General features: G+C 42.0%; 1 non-coding gene across 1 annotated transcript; it reads right to left on the bottom strand.

Annotated features, from left to right (window-relative positions):
* Positions 1-16467: 16467 nt before the first annotated feature.
* Positions 16468-16573, bottom strand: LOC139176891 (U6 spliceosomal RNA). Its single transcript, XR_011561361.1, has one exon. It is a non-coding gene; the product is annotated as a U6 spliceosomal RNA (small nuclear RNA).
* Between the last annotated feature and the right edge of the window lie 693 nt (positions 16574-17266).

Raw genomic sequence — 17266 nt, 5'->3', positions numbered from 1 at the left:
CTTGCCTGGAGAATCCCAGGGACGAGGGAGCCTGGTGGGCTGCCGTCTAAGGGGTCGCACAGAGTCGGACACGACTGAGGTGACTTAGCAGTAGCAGTGGAACACTGATAGAGAGTACTTGGGTACTTGGTTAAGTCAGTTAATTTTCTGAAACGTCTTTGTCTTTTTTTTGGTTGATCTCTAAAATAGGTGTTCCTTTTAGATTTATTGTAAGAATCACATGAGATAAGGTATCTAAAAGTGTTAATAAAGTATCAAGTTACCAAGACTGATAAAAAGGATTATTAATAACAGGCAGGAATGCCATAAATTAACATTGAGGGGAAAAACAAGAAAGTAAGCATTTGTCTTTAAAATGTGTATCTAATTAGGATTTATTTTTAGAAATCATTCTGGTCTTCCCTGCTATTTAATGATCTACTTTTTCCTCCTTAGCAATCTGAGTTAGTGAGGCCTTCTGGCAGGAGATTCAGTGTGATTCTGGGGAAGCAAAGCAAAACGCTTCCAAGGTGGCTTGCATTATGCAGTTTATTCCTATTTAAGAAGTAGCTGCAATAAGGTTCTGAATATATCTGCCCTCCAGTTGATGCAAATTCCACGTCATGCTGGAGTTGCCTTCACAGCGAAAATAAGAATTGGCCCAAAGACTTAAGAACAAGGCAAAATCAACAGAAACTATCAGTGTCATTGTCACATATTGTTTGAATGACTTCTAATTTGTAAAATCCTGTAAGGCTATGTCTATTTGACTGACCTTGGGAATCCCCAGGGGTCTACAGATCCCACTTTGAGAAACTACCACCCTGCAGAGTCCAGTGCCACAAGAGACTGGGAATCAAGTAGGAATGATCTGGAGTCCTCTTTTTTTTAACTTTCAATTTTATATTGGAGTATAGCCAGTTAACCATGTTGTGACAATTTCAAGTGAATAGCACAGGGATTTAGCCATATACATATACATATCATATCCATTCTCCCCCAGACTCCCCTCCTCTTCACGCTGCTACATAACATTGAACAGAGCCCTGTGCTTTATAGTAGGTCCTCACTGGTTATCCATTTTATTTGTTTAAGTTTATTTTTAATTGGAGGATAATTGCTTACTCCTTGGGAGGAAAGTTATGACCAACCTAGACAGCATATTAAAAAGCAGAGACATTGCTTTGCCAACAAAGGTCCGTTTAGTCAAGGCTATGGTTTTTCCAGTGGTCATGTATGGATGTGAGAGTTGGACTGTGAAGAAAGCTGAGCGCCGAAGAATTGATGCTTTTGAACTGTGGTGTTGGAGAAGACTCTTGAGAGTTCCTTGGACTGCAAGGAGATCCAACCAGTCCATCCTAAAGGAGATCAGTCCTGGGTGTTCTTTGGAAGGACTGATGCTGAAGCTGAAATCCCAATACTTTGGCCACCTGATGGGAAGAGCTGACTTATTTGAAAAGACCCTGATGCTGGGAAGGATTGAAGGCAGGAGGAGGAGGGGACGACAGAGGATGAGATGGTTGGCTGGCAACATTGACTCAACGGATATGGGTTTGGGTGGACTCTGGGAGTTGGTGATGGACAGGGAGGCCTGGCGTGCTGTGGTTCATGGGGTCGCAAAGAGTCAGACACAACTGAGCAACTGAACTGAACTGAACTGAATTGCTCTACAGTGTTGTGTTGGTTTCTGCCATACAGCAATGCAAATCATGCATAAGTATGTATATGTCCCCTCCCTCTCGAACCTCCCTCCTACTCCCAGCCCTTCCAACCCCGCTGGGCTGTCTCAGAGCGCCAGATCTAGCTCCCTGTGTTATACAGCAACTTCCGGTTAGTTAGCAATTTTACGTATGGTAATGTGTGCATCTCAATGCTGCTCTCAGCGTGTCCCCCTCTCCTTCTCCTGCTGTGTCCAGTCTGTCCTCTATGTCCGCACCTATTCCTGTCCTGCAAATAGGGTCATCAGTGTCATTTCTTTTTAGATTCCATATATATGCTTTACTATTGACATTTGTTTTCCTCTTTCCAACTTACATCACTCTGTAAAACAGGCTCTATGTTGTCCACCTCACTAGAACTGACTCAAACTCATTCCTTTTTATGACTGAATGATATTCCATTGTATGCATATATCACAACTTTTTTAATCCATTCATCTGTCAACAGACATCTAGGCTATGTCCATGTCCTGGCTATTGTAAATAGTGTTGCAATGAACCCTGAGGGTATCTGTCTGAATTATGATTTTCTCAGAGTATATACCCAGCAGTGGGATTGCTGGGTCATATGGTAGTTTTATTCATACTTTCTCAAGTAATCTCTATATTGTTATCCACAGTGACTGTATCAATTTACTTTCCCACTAACAATGAAGGATATCAGCCCTGGGATTTCTTTGGAAGGAATGATGCTGAAGCTGAAACTCCAGTACTTTGGCCACCTCATGCTAAGAGTTGACTCATTGGAAAAGACTCTGATGCTGGGAGGGACTGGGGGCAGGAGAAGGGGATGACAGAGGATGAGATGGCTGGATGGCATCACTGACTCAATGGACGTGAGTCTGAGTGAACTCCGGGAGTTGGTGATGGACAGGGAGGCCTGGCGTGCTGTGATTCATGGGGTGGCAAAGAGCTGGACATGACTGAGCAACTGAACTGAACTGAACAATGCAAGAGGGTTCCCTTTCTCCACACCCTCTCCAGCATTGATTGTGGATTTTTTTGATGATGGCCATTCTGATTTGTGTGAGGTGATACCTCACTGCAGTTTTAATTTGCATTTCTCTGATAATGAGCAAAGTTGATCATCTTCTCATGTGTTTGTTGGCCATCTGTATGTCTTCTTTGTAGAAATGCCTGTTCAGGTCTTCTGCTTATTTTTTGATTGAGTTGTTTGTTTTTCTGGTATTGAACTGCTTGTAAGTGACTATACTACCCAAAGCAATCTACAGATTCAATGAAATATCAAATTACCAATGGCATTTTTCACAGAACTAGAACAAAATTTTTATGATTTGTATGGAAACACAAAAGACCCTAAAAGCCAAAGCAATCTTGAAAAAGAAAAATGGAGCTGGAGGAATCAATCTTCCTGACTTCAGACTATACTACAAAGCTACACTCATCAAGACAGTATGTCACTGGCCCAAAAAATGAAATATAGATCAATGGAACACGATAGAAAGCCCAGAGGTAAACCTGCACACCTGTGGGCAACTTATTTTTGACATAGGTGGTAAGAATAAACAATGGATAAAAGGCAGCCTCTTCAATAAGTGGTACTGGGAAAACTGGACGGCTGCATATAAAAGAATTAAATTAGAATACGTCCTAACACCACACACAAAGGTAAACTCAAAATGGGTTAAAGACCTAAATGTAAGGCCAGAAACTACAAAACTCTTAGAGGAAAACATAGGCAGAACACTCTTTGACATAAGTTACAGCAGGATCCTCTTTGACCTACTTCCTAGAGTAATGGAAATAAAAACAAAAATAGACAATGGGACCCAATTAAACTTAAAATCATCTGCACAGCAAAGAAAGCTATAAACAAGATGAATGGATAACTTCCAGAATGGGAGAAAATAATTGCAAATGAAACAGCTGACAAAGGACTTATCTCCAAGATATGCAAGCAACTCATGCAGCTCAATATCCATTTTTAATATAATAGTGTGCATATGTCAATCCCAGCCTCCCTAACTATCCCTTCCCCTATTCTTCTCCCAGTAACCATAAGTTCATTCTGTAAGTCTGTGAGTCTATTTCTGTTTTGTAAATAAACTCACTTGTATCATTTCTTTTTAGATTCTGCATATAAGGGATGTCATATGATACTTCCATCTCAAGCCTTTTTGATTGTTAAATATCACAGAAGCAGCTCCAGAGAGTAAGCGCATTCTTGGAATAGAGGAGACCTTTTAGGGAGTCTGTTTATATCAAAATAATTAGACTAATATATCTGCCTTTGTCTTGTCTGGACATTTGCCCTGATGCTGCAAAGAGAATTGTGGTTAAAGCTGTTAATTCCTTAGCACCAATTAAGGTGGTGGTACCAAACTGCCAGGAAATCACAGTAAAATAAAAAAAAAATATTAAAACCACTATAAAATCAAAGCCATTTTCATTTAAGAAAGTTCTTGATGAAACAATAAAAATTATGAATTTTATTCATTCTCAACTCTTGAGTATATTCCTATTTAATATTCTGTGTGATTAAGTGGGAAGCATGCAAAGCTTTTGTGTTGCATATCAATTTGTGATGACTTTCTCAAGGAAAAGCACTTACTTGAATTGTGAGTTAACTAGCCACTCCTCCCACCCCACGGATTATCTTTTTTTTTTTTTTTTTACAGAAGAACTAACTATGGTTATTCAGTCCTGATATTAGGCAGACGTTATTTTCCAAAATGAACTAAGTGAGCCTGTTACTTCAAGGTAAACATCTGACAATATTTGCTGCCTTGGACAACATTCGAGTTTTCCAGCAAAAATTATAAATAGAAAAGTTAGAATTTTGGAAAAACCTGTTGATGGCTTCCCAATTCTTAAGGACTTTTCTGATAAACCCATGATGATACAATGACTGATTTTTCAATATTGTATAACAAAATGTGTTCATATGTGAAAGACTAGAATGATGTAGTGGGCCAACGTTTTCCAATTATAATACAATGTTCTAAAAGCTGGCCTGGGTAAAAGAGCCATTCAAAGTAGATTCAAAGTAGACTAATGGGTCTACTATAAGGGTAGGAAAAGTTCATGGGTTGCCATACAGGAACAGTTATAGATGCAGAACACAAACAGATGGTTGCCAGAGAGGAGGGAATGGGGTGAGGATAAAAATAGGTGAAGAAGACTGAGAGGTACACACTTTCAGTTGCAAAACAAATGAGTCATGGGTATGAAATGTACAGTGTATAGAATATAGTCAATAACTATGTAGTGTCTTTGTATGGTGACATGTTATAACTAGATTTATTGTGGGTATCATTTTGAAATGTGAATAAATATTGAATCACTATGTTGTGTAACAAAAACTAATGTAGTGTTGTAGGTCAATTATACTTTAAAACAAAAAACAGATTCATAGAAAAGGTGTTCAGATTTGTGGTTCCTAAAGGCAGAGGCAACTGAATGAAAGCAGTCAAAAGGTACAAACTTCCAGGTATAAGTACTGAGGATATAATGCACAACATGATAAATGTAATTAACACTGCTGTATGCTGCATATGAAAGCTGTTATGAGGATAATTCCTAAGAGTTCTCCTCTTAGGATAAAAAGCTTTTATCTCTATTTCTTTAATTTGGTGTCTATATAAGACAATAGGTGTTCACTAAACTTATTGTGTAAGTCAAGTCATTATGCAGTACATTTCAAACTTATATAATACTGTATGTAAATTATGTATCAATTAAACTGTAAGAAAAATTGTACTGTGAGAAAAATGTCTCTAAAAATATAATTTTTAGTAATTATGTAAAAAAGTTCATGGATATGTTTTCATCCTCTACAACACAACTTTTAAGATACTACCTTTTACTGAGTTTTGGTGTAGTAGGGAAACAGTGGAAACAGTGTCAGACTTTATTTTTCTGGACTCCAAAATCACTGCAGATGATGACTGCAGCCATGAAATTAGAAGACACTCCTTGGAAGGAAAGTTATGACCAACCTAGATAGCATATTGAAAAGCAGAGACATTACTTTGCCAACAAAGATTCGTCTAGTCAAGATTATGGTTTTTCCTGTGGTCATGTATGGATGTGAGAGTTGGACTGTGAAGAAGGCTGAGCGCCGAAGAATTGATGCTTTTGAACTGTGGTGTTGGAGAAGACTCTTGAGAGTCCCTTGGACTGCAAGGAGATCCAACCAGTCCATTCTGAAGGAGATCAGCCCTGGGATTTCTTTGGAAGGAATGATACTAAAGCTGAAACTCCAATACTTTGGCCACCTGATGCAAAGAGTTGACTCATTGGAAAAGACTCTGATGCTGGGAGGGATTAGGGGCAAGAGGAGAAGGGGAAGACAGAGGATGAGATGGCTGGGTGGCATCACCGACTCGATGGATGTGAGTCTCAGTGAACTCCGGGAGTTGGTGATGGACAGGGAGGCCTGGTGTGCTGCGATTCATGGGGTCGCAAAGAGTCGGACACAACTGAGCGACTGATCTGATCTGATCTGATCAAAGAAGAATACCCACAATTACATGGAAAGGTTATTGAAATATTCTTTTCTTTTCCAACTACATATCTCTGTGTGGTTAAATTTTCTTTATATACATCAACCAAAAAAGTTATCACAACAGATAAGAAAATCCAGCTGTCTTTTGTTAGTCTGGACATGAAGGAGAGTTATAAAAATGTGATATAATGGTGCTCTTATTACTGTCTTTTCATTTTCTTTTGGAAAGTAACATTATTTTTCATTAAAATATGTTATTTATATTAACCTATAGTGGGTTTGTAACTGTTATTTTTTAGTTTAGCTCTTTTTTAGTGGGTTAATAAATGAATAGTGTTTAAATCTCTGTTTTAATTCCTATCATGACAGACATTGATAGATATAATCCACATAAACAAAGCCTCTTTGAGATCTGTGGTAAGCTGAATCATAGCTCCCTAAACTTGTCAACATCCTTAGATCATGGTGATCATTTCATAATGCATGTAAATGCTGACTCACTATGCTCTACAACTGAAACTAATATAATATTGTGTGCACAGTATATTTAAATTAAGAAAATAAGAGAGTGGGACGGGTTGCGAGAGGAGCACTGACATACATACACTACCCTGTGTAAGACTGACGGCTAGTGGGAAGCTTCTGTACACCAGGGAGCTCAGCCTGGTGCTCTGTGATGGCCTAGATGGTGAGATAGGCGGGTGGCGGTGGGAGGGAGGCTCCAGAAGGAGGAGACATATGTATACTTATAGCTGATTCATGCTGTACAGGAGGAACCAGCACAACATTGGAAAGCAATAATCCTCCAAGTAAAAAATGTTTTAAAGTCTGCAAAAAAGAAAATACAATGTAAAAAGTTATTCACATCCTAATTCTTAAAACCTACAAATATTACTTTATATGACAAAGAGAATGTTACAAATGTGATTAAATCAAGGACCTTGCAATAATTTCTATTATCCTAATTAGCTGGATAAGGCTGATGTGATCATGTAGATCCTTATAAAAGAGAGTTGCTCAGAGGAAGCACTAGGAGATGATGACAAAGTGGGGATTTTTCCTCGCATTTTCCATGTGAGGAAGGGATCATGAGTCAAGGAATATAAGTGGTTTCAAGAAACTGTGAGAAACAAGGAAACAGACTCTCCTCAGAGCTTTTAGAAGGCATCAGTGCTCTTGACACTTTAACCCAGTAAGACCAATTTGGGTTTCCAACCTTCAAAACTATAAGGTAATAAAATTTCAGGGTCTTATACCACTAAATTTGTGGTAATTTGTTACAGCAGAAATAAGGAAATGGAGTCCTCAGTAATTTATAAGTGTTGTCCTGAGACCAAAGTTTGAGAACCACTACCCTAAGGCCTGGATATTCATTGGAAGGACTGATGGTGAAGCTGAAACTCCAATACTTTGGCCACTTAATGTGAAGAACTGACTCATGGAAAAGACCCTGATGCTTGGAAAGACTGAAGGCAGGAGGAGAAGGGGACGACAGAGGATGAGGCAACTCTCTGGAATAAAAGCCTCGGCAGTGTGGAGTAGCTGAACACTTCCCCAGGTCCAGAGGGGTCTTCATGTGAGACCAAACCCATATAACCTTCAGTTCAGTTCAGTCGCTCAGTCCTGTCTGACTCTCTGTACTCCCATGGACTGCAGCACACCAGCCTTCCCTGTCCATCACCAACTCCCAGAGCTTGCTCAAACTCATGTCCTTCAAGTTGGTGATGCCATCCAACCATTTCACCCTCTATCATCCCCTTTTCCTCCTGCCTTCAATCTTTCCCAGCATCAGGGTTTTTTCCAATGAGTCAGTTCTTTGCAACAGGTGGCCAAAGTATTGGAGCTTCAGCATCAGCCCTTCCAATGAATATTCAGGACTGATTTCCTTTAGGATTGATTGGTTTGATCTCCTTGCAGTCCAAGGGACTCTCATGAGTCTTCTCCAACACCACAATTCAAAAGCATCAATTCTTTGGTGCTCAGCTTTCTTTACGGTCCAACTCTCAAATCCATACATGACTACTGGAAAAACCAAAGTTTTGACTAGATGGACCTTTGTTGCTAAAGTAATGTCTCTGCTTTTTAATATGCTGTCTAGGTTGGTCATAGCTTTTCTTCCAAGGAACAAGTCTTTTAATTTCATGGCTGCAGTCACCATCTTCAGTGATTTTGGAGCTCAAGAAAATAAAGTCTGTCACTGTTGCCACTGTTTCCCCATCTATTTGGCATGAAGTGATGGGGCCAGATGACATGATCTTCATTATTTGAATGTTGAGTTCTAAGCCAGCTTTTTCACTCTTCTATTTCACTTTCATCAAGAGGCTCTTTAGTTCCTCTTTGCTTTCTGCCATAAGGGTGGTGTCATCTGCATATCAGAGGTTATATTTCTCCCTGCAATCTTGATTCCAGCTTGTGCTTCATCCAGCCCAGCATTTCGCATTTAAATTAAATAAGCGAGGTGACAGTCTACAGCCTTGACGTACTCCTTTTCCTATTTGGAACCAGTCTGTTGTTCCATGTCCAGTTCTAACTGTTGCTTCTTGACCTGTATACAGATTTCTCAGGAGGCAGATAAGGTGATCTGGTATTCCCATCTCTTGAAGAATTTTCCACAGTTTGTTGTGACCCACACAGTCAAAGGTTTTAGCATAGTCAATGAAGCAGAAGTACCTGTTTTTCTGGAATTCTCTTGCTTTTTCTATGATCCAACGGATGTTGGCAATTTGATCTCTGGTTCTTCTGCCTTTTCTAAATCCAGCTAGAACATCTGGAAGTTCTTGGTTCATGAACTGTTGAATACCAGGCTTGGAGAATTTTGATAACTTTGGGCTCCTTCAGAACTGCGAACAGAAGAATGTGCTTCATAATTATATACAAATAAAGGAATTAGTAAGTCAATGGGCTCCTTACTCTTTGTCACTTAAACAATATGATTTATGAAGTTCCTGCTCAACGCCAAACACTGTGAGGTCATTCCGCACCTTCACCTCTATCACACACAACTGCATTGCAAGGCAGGTCCAGAAGGATCAAGGAACCGACCTGAGGCACATAGCTGTTAGGTTGGTGCACATGTAATTGTGGTTTTGGATGACGAATTTTAAATCATAACTGGGCTTAAACACATCTTTAGTAATCAGATAGGAACCATTACAGTCAACACATTTCTGCCAATGAAAAATAAATTTGTTTATTCCTGTAGCATAAAAATCTGTGCCTCAGGATTCAATGAAATATTGGAAAGCATTTTCTGCCCCATGCTGGTTGTGGAAGCATTTTCCTGGCAAAAAGTTGTGATGCTTGAAGAAGTGGTAGTCAGTTGACAAGAGGTCAAGTTAATATGGTGGATGAGGCAAAACCTCATTCATTCCATTGGGCTTTTGAAGCATTGCTTGTGGGACATGCGGTCAGGCATTGTAGTTCAGTCCTTTCTGTTGACCAATGCTGGCTGCAGGCGTTGCAGTTTTTGGTGCATCTCATCAATCTGCAAAGCATACTTCTCAGATGTAATGGTTTCTCCAGGATTCAGAAAGCTCTAGTTGATCAGACTGACAGCAGACCACCAAACAGTGATCGTAACTTTTTTTTTTTTTGGTGTATATTTGGCTTCAGGAAGTGCTTTGGAGTTTCTTATCAGCCCAACCAATGAGCTGGTCATTGCCTGTTGTCATATAAAATCTACTTTTCATCATATGTCACAATCTGATCAAGAAATGATTCATTCTCGTTGCGTAGAATGAGAAGATGACATTTCAAAATGACGATTTTTTTTTGATTTGCAGTCAGCTTATGAAGCACCCACTTATCAAGCTTTTTCACCGTTCTAATTTGCTTCAAATGCCGAATGACCATAGACTGTCATCGCTGAGTTCTTAGGCAACTTCTTGATCAGTTCTGATGACGCTCTCAGCTGGTCTTTGCCAACCTCTGATGGCCAGCCACTACACCCCTCATCTTCAGGGCTCTTGTCTCCTTTGCAAGACTTTTTGGACTGCCACTGCACTGTGCATTTGTTAGCAGTTCCTGGGCCAAATGCATTGTTGTCTCCACGGCTCTATGACCCGTTTTGAACTCAAATTAAAAAATCACTTGAATTTGTTTTTTGTCTAACATCATTTCCATAGTCTAAAATAAATATCAAATGCACAGGAAGTAATAAGTCATTAGTGAAAAAAAACATAAACTGAGAAATAAACTTAAAAATGATGTATAATAAAACCACATTTATTTAAGAATGTATTCCAGTATTAAATGGCCAAGTTCAACAAGGCAAAGCCACAATACTTTTGCACCAACCTAATAGTAGGTGGCAGAGTCATGTTTTGAGTCTGTATCAGTCTGGCCCCAAACCCACGTCCTTTCTTCCATGGGTTTGGACGAAATTCCTCAATGTCAAATAGGCAGTAACCTACAGGTGGTATTTATGTATTCCATCACCACTATTTTTTTCTGGCCCCCAAGTTAGGATGAATCTAGCCATCAGATCAGATTTGGTCAATAGTCCTGGGTGGGGATGGGTAGATGCAAAGGTGAATGGGGAGTTAACATTTCCCTACACTTACTGTGATCATCAGTGTTTTCATTTCTTCGGGCATTATGTTTTCTGCGTTGGCAAAAAACTCTAAGGCAATTGATCCATAAAGCGACTAGTGTTCACGTGGATGCGTTTCTTTCCCTCAGATTTTAAATGAAAGGAAGAGATAAGTTCATAGTAAGGAAACAATGGCTCAGTTGCTTGTGTCTCTGTGACAAGCATTATCTAATACAATTTACCAGAAATTGTTATCATTATCACTTGTCTTCTGGCCGCAGAATACTTCAGAATAGAGTGTTACCATGGTGCCTCTGATCCTGAGCAATTTTTCCATTTGTTCTGTTTCATTGGTAAATATTTTCTTGCTTTGTCCTTAACCTAAAATAAAACAGCAGAGGACTGACCTGTTCTGAAGTGACCTTTGGCAGTTTCTCTACTGTTGGGTGGCTGATAAGTTCATTAAGCTTCCTATTAATTAACTTTAATAATTAGCTTTGATATGGCCCTACCCAATGGTTATTACCTTGGCTACGGACTGTTAACTCAGCCTGTCAATCGGAAAACGTACCCACACTGCCAAGGGGCAACTTGACCCTGTTGAGAAGGAAATAGAGAACCTCTCCAACTGCCTTTGTCTTGGGGACAGCAGAGCTCCAGAAACAAAGGGATGCTGTGTGTCCAACCTCTTCACATCCAAACTTATGTCCTTCTTAAGGTATGTCTGTTTTTAATGAACCATTGGCAGACTGAGTCATCTTGTCTTAATTTAAATCATATTCCAAAAGACAGATCTGATTTTTAAAAAAATTTGACAGATTTCAGAGATCTTTTTTTTTTTTCCTTTTAAAGGAACCATTCCTCTTTCAGAAAGAAGGATTCATAAGAGCCATGAGTGGTAAATCAGTGTCTGTGCTAGAATCGCCTTTCAAGGAAAATGTTTGCAACCCCACACTCACTGGGGTCGCTCACATCCAGAGACTCTGACCTCCCTGTGAGGGCGCAGGCAGAACCAGCCCACAAGTAATGAGCGTGGGCTTGAAGGCAGCACGGAGCTCTCTCCAGCCACAATGCCTCGCTAATAAGTTTTAGAGCTGCCGGACGTCACATGCAGGGGAGACGATACTTGTCAGCTAATTTGGCTTTTAATACGCGAACAACCTGACTGCTCTGAGGTTTTTCTGTAGCCAAATTGTCTCACCTGTTAAATCTGTAATGTATTTAGGAAGTTTCATTTTACATGTTTAGAAAGATGGCCTTGAAGACTGCTGGGTGCTTGAGCAGGAGAGCCTTGGAGGAGCATCCAGGAGCCAGGGGCTAACCCTGAGGCTGTATGCCAGGGGGTGGGGAAGTCGTGTGCCAGTGGCCAGGGAGCCAGATCCCCTCCCTCAGAGGACTGGATGAATTTCGGTGCAGGGCTTCAGAATTTAAAAAAAAAAAAAAATCCAAAATGCTGATATTTTTAGTTCCCACTCATTCCTTGACTATGAATACCAATGTGATTGAAATTTCCACCAGTCTTCAAAGCAGACTTACCTTTAAAGCAAATGCCAAGGGTTTGAAAACTCAGTCAAGATGGAATAATATTCATAAAAACAGGGAAGGCCTTAAAACACAAAAACCTTCGTGCTTCAGCAGAGTTGGATTAAGGTCCCATGGTCCCCTGCTTGTGACCTTGGGACCCCAGGGCTCAGCTCCCTTCCGGGTAATTGGAGCGGCTGTAAAACCCACGTGGCCCTCCAGGAGATGACCTCCAGGGATGTGCTGTGGGGGATTCAGGCATATTCTTGTCATCTTTCAGCACTAGGGACTGGAGGAGGCAGGGACAGAGAAGGGCAGGAAGACGGGGGAAAAGGAGGAGAAAAACTCAGAGGATGAAAAAAGAAAAACCAAAACATGACCGCAGAGCAAAGTCTTGCCGATGGAGCGCTAAATAGGAAAGGTGGCTCAGAGCCCTTTTGGCTTTTACACACCCGTCATTTCCAGAACAGCTAAGTACCAACACTGGGCAGCCAAGTCAAGACACACCCTGCAAGCTTTCATTACCTCAGCCCTTCTGAAGAAGTCGCTCAAGAGCTCATCTTTAATGCCTGGGAAGCCAGCTAGGGACTTCTGGTCAATGCCATTTGAGAAAAAAAAAAAAAGAAAATCAGAGGGTGGGGGAGATCATAAATAATGAATCTCACCAACATCAGATACATTACTTTTCTTTTTTGAGTTACAGACAGGAGAAATTATCGTATTACATATATTTAAGAATATAGGTGATGCTAGTGGTAAAGAGCCCACCTGCCAGTGCAGGAGACACTAGGGACCTGGGTACGACCCCTGGGTCGAGAAGATCCCCTGGAGGAGGAAATGGCAACCCACTCCAGTATTATTGCCTGGGGAAGCCCATGGACAGAGGAGCCTGGTCGGCTGCAGTCCATAGCGTCACAAAGAGTCGGACACGACTGAGAGATTTCACGCAGGCAGTAAGAATCTGGAGCATATGAAAAAGTTGCAAAAAAAAGAAAAAGTTGCAAACATCATCCAAAAGAACCCCTCCCAAAAAAATGTAATAAATGGTCTAGGGTTTCTCATACTCTTTGCATATCTTTATTTTTCTCTGTCCTTCCAGAACCACACAACGAAATCCCAAGCTGGGATCAGATCTGCTGTCAACATGACTGGTTCCTACATCTGGTTTGCATAAACTGTCGACATCCCGCAGTGCGGGGGCCACTGTGATGTGTAATTTACAGCCTTGCACATCAGCTGGACAGTTGTTGGCACTTTGTGGTCCCTCCCCTAAGCCTTGGTCTCCATTACTGCCAGATTCCGCCCTGATTTTCAGCCCTCCCCAGGCTTCTTGGGTCCCGTCCTCCTCCTCCACCCAGTCCATGGTTTACCTGCTACGCAGGGAGCCAGGGGAGAACCCAGGGAAGAAGCCTCAGTCTTGGTGCCTTTGTCTCTCTTCACCACATCTAGTCTGCAAGGCCCTCTCTGAATCTGTCACCGTCCCCGCAGATAAAGTCTGAAGTCAGGTCCCTGTCACCTCTGGCTGCTGCTGCTGCTAAGTCGCTTCAGTCATGTCCGACTCTGTGAGACCCCATAGATAGTAGCCCAGCAGGCTCCTCTGTCCCTGGGATTCTCCAGGCAAGAATACTGGAGTGGATTGCCATTTCCTTCTCCAGTCACCTCCGGCTAGATGACTGCAAAAGTAATGGCTCTGAACTGTTGCCTCATCCTCTCCTCTGGTCACTGTCTGGTCACCTCCAGGGCCTTGTCTCACAGCCTTTGTTCACCTTTTCAATGAGTCACCACTGTAGCAATTAGCTTCCCCCACCCGGGCCTCACCTCGGTTGCCCTAAGGCTTCTCTTCCTTGGCGTGTCTGGTGCCTGCCCCAGAGTCCCGCATGGACGCACTTCCCATGGGACCTAGAAAGGTGGACTCTTGGCCAGTGAGGGGTAAAAGCTCAAAAACGCACACTCCCCCTTACCCAGGGGCTGCCACCTTAAGATCCCTGTGTTCATTTCTTGCTCTTCGTCTCCATTTCTGCCACATCCCTATTGTGGGATCTCGTGCCAAAGGAAAACATCTATAGTCCCCACCCACAAGGGAGGTGCCCTCTGCCGGGTTGGCACATGGATGGTGTGGGGTGGGGAGGTGGCCCCAGGGGGTGGGGTTCATGTGGAGTTAAGTTTGATTGAATGAACAAATGGAATATCCTTAGGCACCTGGATTTCTTAATACAGAAAAAAATCTCTAAGCCACATGCTTTAATCCATGATATACTCCCTGGCTCATCCATATTTTAGGCTAGTTAATTCCCACATGACAAGGATGTTACACACCTCACGGAGCTGGTTACTTAGCTGGTGCGTATTGGAGTATTTTATGGCAATTTCGCAAGAGCAAAGATGACTTTAAGGAGAAGAAAACCCGAGTATCTTGTGAATCGACCTCAGCACTAGCTGTTCGCTCTCAAAGGCGAGCAGAGTAAGATGAATTAGAAAGCGTCCCTGCCTTCCATTTGCCTCTTTCACTATGAGGGGGCAATCTCTAGACTAATGAATCGCTAACTGCATCTGCGACATGGATCCAGAACAGCAGGGGGACACACTGGGCCGAGTGGAGTTACTGGATTTCTCCTGGCAACATCGATTACATTTCTAGCTGTGACTAACCCTTCCCCCTCCCTCTCACCAGCATCCCTCATCACCTCCAGAGATGAACTCAGCTCTTATCACCAGCCTTGCTTTCTGAGTCACCACTCATTTTTCCCACCTGGGGTCTAACTAGACGGCTTGACAGAAGATGAAATAATTTATAGATACATTAGACCTTATCACCCTGGCTTTGGTCTTCCCTTCTGGTCTCAAGTGAGGCTGACTTTTCAGATTGGCTAGAAATGTAGTGCTTTTTTTCCCCTTTTGCCATGTCTGGTGTCTCTCTCTTATTCCCTCTCCATTTGGGGACATGTTCTCTCTCCCACGTTTGCCTGTGTTTGGAACTTCTTTGGAGCCGTGCCTTCGTGCCTTTGCAGGATGGTTGCCAGCAGCACATACATTGAGGAAAAGCATTTTCTTTTTCAAGCTTTTTTTCTGTCCTGGTTTGCATCTAGGTGAAGGCAGGTTAGATACCAAGCTGTGCCTTGGTACATGTATGTACTTTTTTAAAAATGAAAATAGCTTTATATTCTGAGCAGTGTTTTAAAAATATGTCCCCCGATTTTCTGATACTCCCCCCCATCCTACAGGCTGCTGGTCCTCTCTCTGCAGTGTGGTTGGTCTGTACTAACAGGTGCCTCGCTTCTAGTGAATAGAAACTGGTAGAAGTGATGCCTTCTGTCCAGTGTGACCCCTGAGACTAGGACATAAAAGGCAGGAGGCGTAGCCTTGCTCTCTCTCTTGGATCACTGGCTGGCGTTGGGTTTGGGGGTGGGTAGGACAGCCTCTCTCAAAACTGACCCTCCAGCCTCAGTCAAGCCTTCAGCTGGCTGCAGCCCCAGGCAGCATTTTGGTTGAAATCTCAAGAGAGTCTCTAGTCCAGAGTCTCCCAGTTTGGCTGCTCCCATGTTCCTGACTCACAGGAACTGTGTGAGATAATAAATGTTGGTTGTTTTAAGCTGCTAAACTCTTTTAAGTGTAGCAATAGATAAATAATGCACTCTGCCTTCACGTTATTTCCTGTGGAGGCTAGAGGCGCTAAGACAACGTCTCTTTGTCACATCAGAGTGACTAAGGCTACCAAAACAATGACCAAGGACAGGAGTTATTTAGGAATTCTTAGTTTGAGAAATTCAGTTCAAAGATGTATAACAGAATTACATTTTAAAAATTTATACTCTCTTTTCCCAAAGAAGGCACAGTAATTCCAAGAAAAATAAATGCACAGAGCCCTAAGTACAAATATGAAATAGAAAATCAGGACCAAACCAAGGGAACGGTAATTATAAGCATAGAAAGAAAGTGAAGTCGCTCAGTCGTGTCAGACTCTTTGCTACTCAGTGGACTGTAGCCCACCAGGCTCCTCTGTCCATGGGATTCTCCAGGCAACAACACTGGAGTGGGTTGCCATTTCCTTCTCCAGGGGATCTTCCCAACCCGGGGATCAAACCCGGGTCTCACTGCATTGCAGGCAGATGCTTTATCCTCTGAGCCACCAGGGAAAGGGTTATAAGCATAAGGACCAACGTAATTGCCACAGTTGAATCTTAACCATGATCTGAGCTTCCTGGTAGTCGTGGTGAAAGGGGGAACTTAGTAAGTTCCGTAGTTTGTTTTTTTTTAATATGGAACACTTCATTAATTTTTGTGTCAGCCTTGTGCAGGGGCCATGCTAATCTTCTCTGTATCATTCCAGTGTAGTTTTTCTTATTGGAAAGGAAACAAAGCTTTTCCTAGAATCAAAATTTAAAACAAAGTTCTCATGCACACTTAAATATGAATGCTGAACTAGGTAGAGGATAAGACTCCCAGTCCTTCAGAGATATTGTGTTAGCTAAATTCATTTAGCTGTTACTTGTGTTCTTTAGTAAAAGAGGGAGGCAAGACTCAGAGCTCAGAGCAATGGTGAATTGCAGAAAATAAAAGGAATTTCTTTGACCTCATGCTGCTGGGCCTTTTGAAAGTGGCATGTAAATGTCTGTGGAAATATTTTTGATCTGAGTTGAAGCCCTTGCTTTTCTTTCTCTTTTCCTTTGGTATATATATATAGCATGAAAGCACTTCTTGGGCAGCAATTTAAAATAGCCCAGTTTATCTCTCTGCGTATATTCCCGGTCTCGGTTTCAGTCTATAAATTCTTTCTGCTATCTTGGACTTTGCCTGAGAATGTGAATCCTGCAGCACATCCCATCACATTCCTCTGGTTTCCTGACCCCCTGTTATTTTCACCAGTCCTCCTAGATTTTGTTCACAATCCTGCAGGGAGGCTGCAAAGGCGATGGAATGCGGTAGCTGGGCTGCAGGGAAGGTCCAGGGACCTAATTGGTTGTGTGCAGCAAGCTTTCCAAGAGCACTGCTGGGCTGATGCCCTGCTTTTGAGAGTGAGCTGCAGGGGTCTTGCCAAGGTGTGCCAGGCCA

Source organism: Bos indicus, chromosome 17 (genome assembly GCF_029378745.1).
Source record: "Bos indicus isolate NIAB-ARS_2022 breed Sahiwal x Tharparkar chromosome 17, NIAB-ARS_B.indTharparkar_mat_pri_1.0, whole genome shotgun sequence".
NCBI classification, from domain to species: Eukaryota; Metazoa; Chordata; class Mammalia; order Artiodactyla; family Bovidae; genus Bos; species Bos indicus.
Note: the sequence above shows the minus strand (reverse complement) of the source record. Positions and strands in the feature narration are given on the sequence as shown.